The 12,154-nt window shown below is 40.6% G+C and overlaps 1 long non-coding RNA gene across 1 annotated transcript in view; it reads left to right on the top strand.

Annotated features, from left to right (window-relative positions):
* LOC115508825 overlaps positions 1–11,465 on the top strand; it is a 102,243-nt gene extending 90,778 nt beyond the window's left edge. Inside the window, exons 4-5 of the long non-coding RNA XR_003967127.1 lie at positions 8,362–8,413; positions 10,399–11,465. This is a non-coding gene — a long non-coding RNA (uncharacterized LOC115508825). The remainder of the gene's footprint in view (positions 1–8,361; positions 8,414–10,398) is intronic.
* The last annotated feature ends 689 nt before the right edge of the window (positions 11,466–12,154 follow it).

Genomic DNA, 12,154 nt, shown 5'->3' with positions numbered 1-12,154 from the left:
GTGATTTCACTTATATGTCGAATCTAAGAGCCAAAACAAGGAAACAAAGAAACAAAGAAACAGACTCTTAAATACAGAAAAAAAAAAACAAAACAAAACTGGTGGTTGCTAGAGGAGAGGTGGTGAGAGATGGGTGGGAGAAATAGATAAGGAGGATTAAAAGGTACAAACTTCCAGCAGTGCCTGCGGGCTCAGTGGGTTAAGCATCTGACTTCATTTCAACTCAGGTCATGATCTTACAGTTCACGAGTTCCGCAGTGAGCTCTGCACTGACAGTGTGGAACCTGCTTGGGATTCTCTCTCTCCCTCTCTCTCTCTCTCCCTCTGCCCCTCCCCTGCTCACACGTGCTCAAACTCTCTAAATAAATAAATAAACTTTAAAAAAAAAAAAGGCAAGATGTTAGTGAAAATCTTGGCGACTGTTAAGTACTTTTGCATCATGCATTGCTACATTGTAATACAAAAGATTGGCAACAATTCGAACAAACTGTTTCAGCCATCCAGTGGAACACTTACCCCTTCTCTACCTCCTACTGGATGTGTCACCTGTGTTGTTTTATGTTTTCCTTTATGATTTCATAACCAAAGGGCTCTATAGATGGAAATAACTTTGGGATCATCTGGTTCTATCCCTTCATTTTACAGATATTAAATATTATGTCTCAAACAATAGAACTTTGAACAGTTTGAGGAGTTACTATTATATATAGGACTAGACATAGATCTGATTGAATAATCTTTTAGTTTCATGTTTTTTCCTCTGTTGTCCAGCCCTATGGGTTTTTGCTTTAAGATGACACTTGCATTTACCCCTTCTTTTCTACTGCCTTTACCAATATAATCTCTAATGTTATCTAAACTGGATTGTCACTCAGATTTAATCTATTTCCTTCAGGTCCATCCTGCACTCTTTTGTCTCACTGACTTTCCTAATATAGACCTTTCCACAGGCACTCTTCAGAAACTTCAGTGGCTGCTGTTGAATCAGGTCCTAAATTCTCAAGGATCTTTCATACCCTACTCCCACTCTTCTCTTCATCCTTATTTCCCATTCTCCCCAACCTGCACCTGCTCATCAGGTGGTCTCCCCATTCCCTGGCTGCACGTGAACTCCTATTGTGGTTCCTTTGTTAGTCTCCTATTCTGGTAACTCCCACTCCCACCCCTTCTCTCCAGTTGGTCACTGACATACAGCTCATAGTTCAAAATACAGCTCAAGCTCCATCCGCCTTCCCCATGAAACATTTTCTAATTTCACAACTGCAATGATTTCTCACCCATGAATATACACTGCAACATCCCACCTAGCAATTGACCTGTGTACTAGCCTCCATGAGAGATAAAACCCCAAATCTCAGTGGCTTAACATCATAAAAGTAAACTTCTTGTTCAGTGATGATAGTGTATTTGTGTATTGTAAGTATTTGTGTATGGTTGATCGTGGTGATGGGAGCACTATGCTTGTTACAGCCATTTAGGAGCCAAGGGTGATGGAGCCTCTGCTCTCTTTATTTATGTATTTTTAGTTTTTTTTATTTTATTCGTTCTTTTTTTAATTCATTCATATTTTATTCAGCGTGGGGCTTGAACTCACAACCTGAGACCCAGACTTGAGCAGAGATCAAGAGTGGGACGCTTGCCCAACTGAGCCACCCAGGTGCCCCAAGGCTCTGCCATCTTTAATACAAAGCTCCCAGAGTTACTTTGGGTCAGGTCATGATCTCATGGTTCATGGGATCAAGCCCCGCATTGGCCTCTGCATGACAGTGTGGAGCCTGCTTAAAATTCTCTCTCCCTCTTTCTCCTCTGCCCCTTCCCAGCTCTCTCTCTCAAAATAAACAAACTTAAAAAAAATTAAGAGATATGTCTAAACTGTAGTGTTTGGATCTTGATTTGAACAAACGAATTGTTTTTTAAAATGGGAGAAACTTGTTTACTAACTGGATTATTTAATGCTAACAAGAAATAACTTATTACTTAAGTGAGATACAGTATTGTGGAGTTTTTTGGGCCTTTTTTATTAGCAATACAAATGGAAATATTTACATGTGAAACAAGATGACATTTGTGTTTAGTTTCACAAATGAGAGAGAAGTGAGGCATATAGATGAAACAAAACTGGTCATGAATCTGTCATTGTTGAAGCCAGGAGATATGTACATGGGATTTCATTACAAATATTCACCCTATTTTTTGTCTATATGTCAATTTTTCTATAACAGAAAAGATTTAGGAAGAGAAAGAGAAACGAGGTACACCAACTAAAATATTTTATTTTATTAAAAATATTTTTTAATGTTTATTTTTGACAGAGAGAACATGAGTAAGGAAAGGGCAGAGAGAGAGGGAGACACAGAATCTGAAGCAAGCTCCAGGCTCTGAGCTACCAACACAGAGCCCGACGCGGGGCTCGAACTCACAAACAGATCGTGACCTGAGCTGAAGTCAGATGCTTAACCGACTGAGCCACCCAGGTGCCCCAACAATATTATTCTTCTTAAATTGAATAGAATCCAGTTGCATTTCACTTTCTGTGTGTGAAGAATACATTGCAAATGTGTTCTTAAAAAAGTTCCCTGGCACGGTTTACCGTTATATATGAAGGGTAGAGTTGCAAGACAGGTTCTAAGTAGTTTTTTTGTTTGTTTGTTTTTTACTTTTGCTATGGAAATTTGTAAATATACACAGAATAGAGAGACTAGTACAATGAATCCTTATGTACCCATCACTCAGTCCCAATGTCCATTAACCTAAATCCAGTCCTATTCTATTCTTTCCCTCATTCACTCCCCCTTTTGTATTACTTTGAAGCACATTACCTCATATCATGTCATCTTTAGGTACCTGAAGCATATTTCCCTAGAAGAAACGAACATTTCACAAAATAATCACCGGATCATCACACCTAAAATTCGTTAATATAATTAAATAGGCGGTTGGTATTCAATTTTCCTGTTGCTGTATATACATCAGCTTTTTTAGTTCCTTTTTTGAATCGGGATCTAATCCTCTCACATTGTGATTATTTCTCCTTCAATCTGTATATTACTTTTCTCTTTATTCAGATTTAAGAAGACAGATTATTTTTGACCTGTAGCTTTCCTCATAGTCTGGATTCTGCTGCTTACATTGCTGTAGCGTAGTTCCAAGTCAGATTTAAATATTAAAGAAAGTGTTCATGCACATTATGGTCAGGTTTCACCCAATGTGGTGGTATTATTTTGGGCCCTGGTGAAAACAGCTAGAGGTCAGGGGAGGCGGCCTTGCTGGCGGATCCCAGCTGGCTGTGAGCACCCTGTGACTGGCTGAGGTGTGCTTGTCAGGCTGAGAAAGCTTGTCTCCTGCCCCAGGCCCTTCCTGCTCTCTAAACTCCATTGGGCCTCTTGTTACGGATACAGTGTCAGACCATCCTCTACTTTTCCTTCAAGGAGCGGGTAACAATTTGTAAATGTAGTGGGCTTCCCCAGTTTATATTCCGAAAAGTCAGGAGTGCATGAATGTGACTTTGAATTCTAAAGAACACGTAAACCATGGTTTCCAGCTAGGAACGGGATGACACAGACTTGACAGTTCGTGATAATCATTTCCACATTGGAACTTTGTCTCTTGTGACTAAACACCAAGTTACATTTACTTTTTCTTCCCCTTCTTTTCTCCCTGGGGAGGACAAAGCTCCTGGGCCAAGGTCATCCTGTATATATGCGGTTCTTTACTCAGCCCTCACCTGTAACTGAGAGGCTGAGGCTGTGTCTTCGTTTTGCATTCATCCTGATTTCACAGATCTGTAAAATCTTTGTGCCCCATCTATCCTCCAAACAGACAAGGAGAGGAGATTGAGAGGAGCCAAGAGTGGAGCACAGATGCCAACGGGTGCCAAGAAGAAGCACCGGCACCCTGTCCCCTACGGGGCAAAACCAAGGGAGGTCATTGCAATATCTGGATTTACTTAGATGAATCTCAAGTTTGGAATAGCACCCAGCCAATAGGACGCCTGGGTAACGAGGACTGAGTAAGTTCTGGCAGATGGTCTGAGTGAGGGCAGCATTCTAGAACACTGCACATGTCAGAGTGGTGTGAGGAAATTGCTGAGAGGTTTTAAGCCCCTGAAGGATTTGAGGGTGGTGGCAAAATGCCCATGCAACCAGGGGAGACTTTGTGTGCGAACCTTGAGGCTGGAAGCAATGGTGGGGACCATGGACACCACCAGTGGATGCCATATACCACTTGCGATAGACTGTACCTCAGCTCATGTATGTGACCCACCAACGACCATGTGGACAACCACACTACAGAGGCCCCTCATGCACCGATGCTGCAGGGTAGTTAGGGTTCCTGGGGAAGTTGCTAATCCTCAAAAAAAAGGGAAACAGAAGGGGAAGGAAAACTTTGAATCAGAATGAATATTTACTAGTTTTAAATGGAAAGATACTGAGCTATCTTCAAGTGGCAAGACTGAGCTCATTTTCCTTCCATCAGCAGAAAGGGGACTCAAGAGCTAAGTTTGAATTCCATCAGAAAAAGATAAAGGCACATTCCAGCACATCTGGGCTGTGACTATAAATTTTAAACTCACTACACAACCCACATTTATGTGTTTATTTTTAAATGTCTATCTGCACTGTATTAAAAGTTTCATGAGGGGCGCCTGGGTGGCTCAGTCTGTTAAGCATCCAACTTCGGCTCAGGTCATGATCTTCCAGTCCATGAGTTCGAGCCCCACGTCGGGCTCTGTGCTGACAGCTCAGAGCCTGGAGCCTGTTTCAGATTCTGTGTTCTCCCTCTCTCTGACCCTCCCCCGTTCATGCTCTGTCTCTCTCTGTCTCAAAAATAAACGTTAAAAAAAATTTTTTTTTAAGTTTCATGAGGGCACAGACCATTTCTTTTGTGTTGTGTATTCTTAACACCTAACCCAGTGATTAGCCTTGACAGACACTGAAGAAGGAGTTGTTGAATGAATATTGGACCCACACGCCAGAGCTACTTCCACAGTACTTAATACAGAGCAAGCTCATGATAGATGATCTTTTCCCTTCGTTCCTAAAGGAATATATATTTCTTTGGGGACAGTCTATCTTTCTGTTGAAATCCAGTTCTAACTTGAGTGGCTCTGAAGGTAAATCAGCTATGTTGTTTTTTATGGGAGCTATTTAAGAAACTGACGTCCTAGTGTTTGTCTTCTCTGACCTTATTCTGTATCCAAAGGGTATATTGGATACAGCAGTAGCCATACCTGCAGATGCTCAGGGTTATTATGTGGAAGATGCTGATAGTAGTGATTGCCCCACCACCCACACAGTCCTGGCCCCTTGATTCCAAAACACTCTCTCCTTTTGCTTCCCAGCCTCAGATCCAGTCTGTTCTCATTCGCCTCTCCTTTTTCTGTGCCAACGCTCTTGTCTGCCCTTCCCCATTCACACCCCTGATCTTCACCCCTCTCAGGGCAGAACTCCTACCTAGCCAGCCAGCAGCCATATGTTTTGGATGGCTCTCATTTCACGTAGAGTCATCTCTGGAAAAACCAAAAGGGAATTTTATTAAAAGATGTCAATGTGCAATTTATTATCTATATCTTTAAACCATTAATTTGTATTCCACTTTATTTATAAAAGTATTTGAGGTAAGTAAGTATATCTTAATAAAACATGTGTTGTAAATAAATTCACTAACAAGTAAAAAAAATCTGTGAGCTCTGATTTTGACTTGGAAAATAGGGACCCCATAGTCCAGTATTTCCTGAACTTGCCTGGTAAGAATTACCTTGCTGCTGGTACACCTGGGTGGCTCAGTCGGTTAAGCATCCAACTTCGGCTCAGGTCATGATCTTGCAGTCTGTGAGTTCGAACCCCGTATTGGGCTCTGTGTTGACAGCTCAGAGCCTGGAGCCTGCTTTGGATTCTGTGTCTCCCTCTCTCTCTCTGTCCCTCCCCTGCTTATGCTCTGTCTCTCTCTCTCTCTCAAAAATAAATAAAGATTAAAAAAAAGGAAGAATTACCTTGCTGCTTGTTAAATACAGATTTCCTCAGCTCTTCCCCTCAAGACTGATTGAGTGGGCCTGACTTTTTTTTCTTATGCGTTAGGCAATTCTTTTCATTTGATTTGATAACTTGAATAAAAACCGCCAATGTAGCAGGGATAGGGAGGATGAAAACTCATGAGGAATAGGGACATAAGTTTGTGGGGAGGGACAGAGACCTTTCTGAGTGAAAAGGAATTTGATTCAACAGGGTTTTTTTTTTTAATTGTCTTTTTTTTAACTGTTTTTTTTTGTTTCTGAGGTTTTTTTGTTTGTTTTTTGGGGTTGTTTTTAGTAAACTTTTCCCCCAACATGAGGCTCAAACTCATGACCCCATGATCAAGAGTCACATGCTCTACTGACTGAGCCAGCCAGGTGCCCACACACTCTTTTTTCTTTTCCCAGTATGAATATATCTGTGTGAATGCTGATAATCAAAAGCACTCATGGCATTATGGAAAGATCGATGGTGGCAAATTATACTGAACTATCAAAGTTAAAAAAATAAACCGAAAATGTTGGTCAAGCTGTGTCAAGTAGTACCAATTACTTTTCTTTTCAATGATCTCTTTACTGTTGTATCTTATTATCTTGCTGCACAATTAGGTATAACATCAAATGTGTCCGATTAAGTAAGCTGTAAGTTTTAACTTGATTAGAACAGTAACTTGCCTCCCTCTGAATACCTATTTATATCTTTATGAAGATATCATATCATGTATGAGCATGTTACCTTCTCGATTTTAAAATATTAGAAGGAACAGTGCATAGATAAGATCTTTCTTTATTCTTATTTTCTGAAATTTCAGGCAAACCCCTGTTGGGTCAGTAAGTCACCCACTTTATAGTCTGTATCTTTTGAGAATTTTGTTCTTTTCCGCTCCATCCCTTTCTTGAATAGAATTCCACACTTCAAAAGTTACTCCACTTGGTGAAGAACAGCACTTACAGGAAGGGAAACCCTGAAGTTTTGTCCTTTGAGAGCTCCACCCTCTGAGGGCTCCGTCACCCTTCATTCCCTACAGTCTCAGGTTCACTGGGAGGGAGCTTCTGGGGAGGAGAGCCTCCAGGGAGGTTGGCAGGTATGAAGGGCAGGGATGAGATTGGGGGAACTGGGATGCTGGAATGGGCTGCTGCTTCTGGAAGACCTCAGATGCTAGGGATATGTGAGGGCCTTGTGGAAGCTGACAGTCTGGAGACTTCCTGTCATAATGTCCATTGCTTAGACGGTGAGATTATTAAAACCAGTAATTCCTAAAGTCGCAGTTTCTGTAATAGGAATCTCTTCTCTTTTTTTTTTAAAGTTATTTATTTATTTTGAGAGGTGGGGCAGGGCAGACAGAGAGAGAAAGAGAGAATTGCAAGCAGGCTCCACAGTGTCAGCACAGAGCCCGACGCAGTGCTTGATCTCACAAATCATGAGATCATGACTTGAGCTGAAATCAAGAGTCAGATGCTTAACTGACTGAGCCACCCAGGTGCCCCAATGGGAATCTCTTAAGAAAACAGTACCATGTGAAAGGCATTGCATAGTGCAGAGTCTGAGGCCCTTGTATTCTCTCCACTTTCATGCCAGCAGTCTGGCTTCTGGTCAGGAACAGCATATTTTCTAAGCCTGTTGCACTGAAAGCTATTGTCATTCAGAAAAATTCCCGGTACCTTAGTACTTCCCAAATGTTGGGTACTTTTAGAGGTTTGCAGCTGTGCAATTATGACTATTAGTTTAATACTACCCCGCCCACACCCTACACCCTGTCTGCTTTTATGCAAATAACGGCATGGTGTGGGCTGATCAGGTACTGATGGAATGCAGCATAGACCTTGATCATATTATTCAGGAAGGTTAAATTTTGGTTTCATAGACTCACACTGCTACTGCCCACATTTACCACTGTCATCATTTCCTCTCTTCAGATGTCCCTACAGAGTTTGGGACATCACTGAAGAATGGAAAAATAATGCCTTCAGAGTTTCCCACAACACATTTTCATGAATCAAAGGAAAATAGCATTGATAGGAGAGGCAGATTGTATTAGAATTATTTGGGCCCTTAGCTGGATTTCCTTCTGGGCTGGATTTCAGTCCCTTCCTTTGTGTCTGCCTATCCATCTGTGAAGAGGGGATAATTACACCTGTTCCTCATTTGCCTCAGAGGGATGGTACAAAGATTCATTTAAAAAGTCTGTAAAGTTTTTTGAGCACGAAAGAGTTATAAAAAAATATACTGTCACGTCAGTGGTCCTGACAAATATCTGAAATCACTTAATCTGAATCACTGAAAGTGATTTCAGTCATCAATGTAGAGAGGAATACACATTTTTCACATACTCTGTGTGTTTTTTCCCAAGGTGTGTATGTCTAAGAGGAGAGAGTTTGGAGAACAGATCATCAGCCACAAAGGTAAGTTTCAAATAATCCACTTTCTTTTAACTGTGTTCAGGCTTGAAGCTAAAGAAGATGAGCCAAAGAAATGACATGAAAAAAAAACCAGCAATCCTCAGCTGCACTGTGCAGACTCTAATATTTTTCTGGCCTATAATAAAAAATGACCATCTGAGTCCGAAAAGATTTCTTCAGGTCAGAAATGCTTCTTTCTGTTTTTTTGTTTTGTTTTGGTTTTGTCTAAGTTCTGGTGTAAATCTTTGCAAATCACCTGAACCTTTTTTTATTAAGTTTTTATTTCAATTCTAATATAGTTAACAGTGTTACATTAGTTTTAGGTGTACAAATAGTGATTCAACAATTCTATACATTACTCACTGCTTCTCATGGTAAGTGTACTCTTAATTCATCTGGACCTTATTTATTTTTTTATTTTTATTTTTAATTTTTTAATTAAGTTTTTTATTTTAATTCCAGTATAGTTAACATGCAGTGTCTTATTAGTTTCAGGTATACAATATAGTGATTCAACAATTATATACATTACTCAGTGCTCATCATAAGTGTATCCTTTAATCCCCATCACCTATCCCCAACCCCATCCCCCGACCCAACTCTACTCTGGTAACCCTCAGTTCTCTATAGTTAAGAGTCTGTTTCTTGGTTTCTCTCTCTCCCTCTCTCTCTTTCTAGAGTGGCTGCACCAGTTTGCATTCCCACTAACAATGTGTGAGTGTTCCCTTTTCTCCACATCCTTGTCAACACTTGTTTCTTCAGTTTTTGATTTTAGCCATTCTGACAGGTCTGAGGTGATATCTCATTGTAGTTTTGATTTGTATTTCCCTGATGATGAGTGATATTGAATATCTCTTTATGCATCTATTGGCCATCTAAAAGTCCTCTTCAGAGAAATGTCTGTTCATGTCTTCTGCCTATTTTTAAATTGGATTATTTGGTTTGGTGGTGTTGAGTTTTATAAGTTCTTTATATATTTTGGATACTAACCCTTTATCAGATATGTCATTTGCAAATATTTTCTCCCATTCTGTAGATTGCCTTTTAATTTTGTTGATTGTTTCCTTTGCTGTGCAGAAGCTTCTTATTTTTTTGTAATTTTTTATTTTATTTTATTTTGTATTTGTTTATTTTTTAATTTACATCCAACTTAGCATATATTGCAATGATTTCAGGAGTAAATTCTGGTGATTCATCCCCTATGTATAACACCCATTGTTCATCCAAACAAGTGTCTTCCTTAATGCCCCTTACCCATTTAGCCCGTTCCCCCCTACCCACAACCCCTCCAGCAACCCTCAGTTTGTTCTCTGTATTTAAGGGGCTCTTATGTTTTGTCCCCCTCCTTGCTTTTATATTATTTTTGTTTCCCTTCCCTTATGTTCATCTGTTTTGTATCTTAAATTCACCTGAACCTTTATTAAAAATTTTTTTTAATGTGTATTTATTTTTGACAGAGAGACAGAGCATGAGTGGGGGAGGGGCAGAGAGAGGGGGAGACACAGAATCTGAAGCAGGCTCCAGGCTCTGAGCGGTCAGCACAGAGCCTACGCGGGGTTCGAACTCACAGACCGCGAGATCATGACCTGAGCCGAAGTCAGACGCTCAACTGACTGAGCCACCCAGGCGCCCTACACCTGGACCTTTTTAAATAATAAGTTTTCCTAAAGATTTGAAAAGTCAGTTGACACGTATACTTTAATTTTTTTTAATGTCAATTGACATCACCCCTAAAATTTCAATTGTCAATTATGTTAGAGGCATGGCTATCACAGATATATAGGAAACACTAGTTTCTTCCAAAAATATCAATTTACCTATTATTAAATTTTCATTGTCTTTCAAGGAGGTGAGTAACAGCTGTTTCCTGAAAATTGCTAAAATTGCATCAACAGCATGGGAAACAGAGTGAGGAAAATTACAACAAATAGCTATAAACTCCCAAATGCAAATGAACTGATTCCTGTTTTTTTTTTTATGTTCCACAGCACTCAACCCTGATTTCCCATTATGAAAATGAACAACAAATGTTTGTTAAATGCCTGCTATGTGTGGGAATAGTCGTTTTCCTAGACTAGCGACATCAGCATCACCTGAGAACTTGTTAGAAATTCAAATAGGAAGCTTTGGGATTGGAGCCCAGCGATCCGTGTTTTAACAAGCCCTCCAGGAGATTCCCATACATATTAAACGTGTCATTTAGAACTGGAATTTCACTGGGTAATGGTGAGGTGGGGACTGGGCTGGGCATCCTGTGGGCAGCATGGAGTAGTGGCTGAGCACAGAGCTCATTCCTCTGACTCCTTAGGAGGTGCACCTCTCGCCACCTCAGGACTTGCATTTGGGGAGGAGAATCATTCTTCTCTGGGAGTCAGATCTCATTCCAGATAAAATGCTCAAATGGGAGATATTCCAATTTGTGGTTAATACTGTGTGCCGGGAAAACAAAGCTGTTCTCTATTGCTGTCATGACATTTGCTTATGGAGCAGGAGGAGGGACCTAAGAAGGAGGGAAAGGGGACAAGAGAGCCTGAAAAAGATTTGATCCCTACCATTACCATGTCTCCTTTCCACTACCCTGTCCCACAACTCTTTCCCCATTTGCCTCTTGACCTCCCTGGGTCCGGCATGCTCTCCAGTGAATTTTGGGAGAGCTGAAACAGTGAAGGGGAGCTATGTACTAGAGATGGTGTAGAGAGGGAGGATGCCCCAGGCCAGTCCCTGCCTCACCCTTTAACCAACAAGATTCTGATTCCAAGGGCAAGTTGCACCTTCACTAACCAGAGCTATAACAGTATTCAACCCCACTTCCTTCTGCTTTTTTTTTGGGGGGGGGTTGCGGAAAGCAATTCCTGGAAATAGAACTTGTCTTTCACTTCAACAGGATGTAACTCTGATGTACATTCCAATGTCAGCTGTTGGTGACCCAACCCTCAATAGGAAGGCCAGCCCATCCCTACACTAGTCCTTGGCTGAGAGTGCCTGACTGCTTCCCAACTTCCTGAGGGGCACAGAGCTTGTCACTCCTCCGCACACAGTCTCAGTAGTCAGATTTAGGGACCAGTCATGCTTGGAATCAGTATTCCCAGCAAGAAAGCTTTCCTTTTGGAAATTTTTGATCTTTGTATCATCAAAGAGACTGGGAGAGAGCAGTCTTTAATTTTTACTTATGGCTTGAAATTAATATGTAAATATATGAAAGAGGGGAAACTGAGTGGACTCAGTCACTAGACATCTGAGTCTTTATTTCAAAACCAATTTTTTTGCAAGATGACTACTCAGCTACATACATTGAAAGAGACTAGTGACTGAAGGACAGAAGACAGAAGGGTTGGTTTATCTGGGTTCCATATAATCCATATGCAAGGAGATAGATTTGTCTAACACTGAAAAAACCTCAACTAAGTCATTTTAAAGCAAATACTAGCAACATTGCTTGAATCTTAGATTAACTAGAGGGGTTTAACTATCCCCAAAGAACTATCAGGCATTTATCCAGTGGACTGTGGATAAACCTACAGTTTGTTTTTTGAGGCGGGGGGAGGGGGGATTGAAGGTTAGAAGTAAATTGGTGTTTTTAAAAAGTCCCTAATATTCCTTAATCCTCAATTCAATTTTTCTGGGTTTCTTTGTACAGCGTATCTATATAGGGTATCTTTGTTAAAATTCTGGTGTTTCTTTGGTTACTAGAGTTGCAATTTTTCTCCGAAGCCTCTATTGACATATGAACTTACTGACAGAACT

The sequence above is a fragment of the Lynx canadensis genome, chromosome A2, assembly GCF_007474595.2.
Source record: "Lynx canadensis isolate LIC74 chromosome A2, mLynCan4.pri.v2, whole genome shotgun sequence".
Classification (NCBI taxonomy): Eukaryota; Metazoa; Chordata; class Mammalia; order Carnivora; family Felidae; genus Lynx; species Lynx canadensis.
The sequence above is the reverse complement of the archived record's forward strand: the minus strand, read 5'-3'. Positions and strand labels throughout refer to the sequence as shown.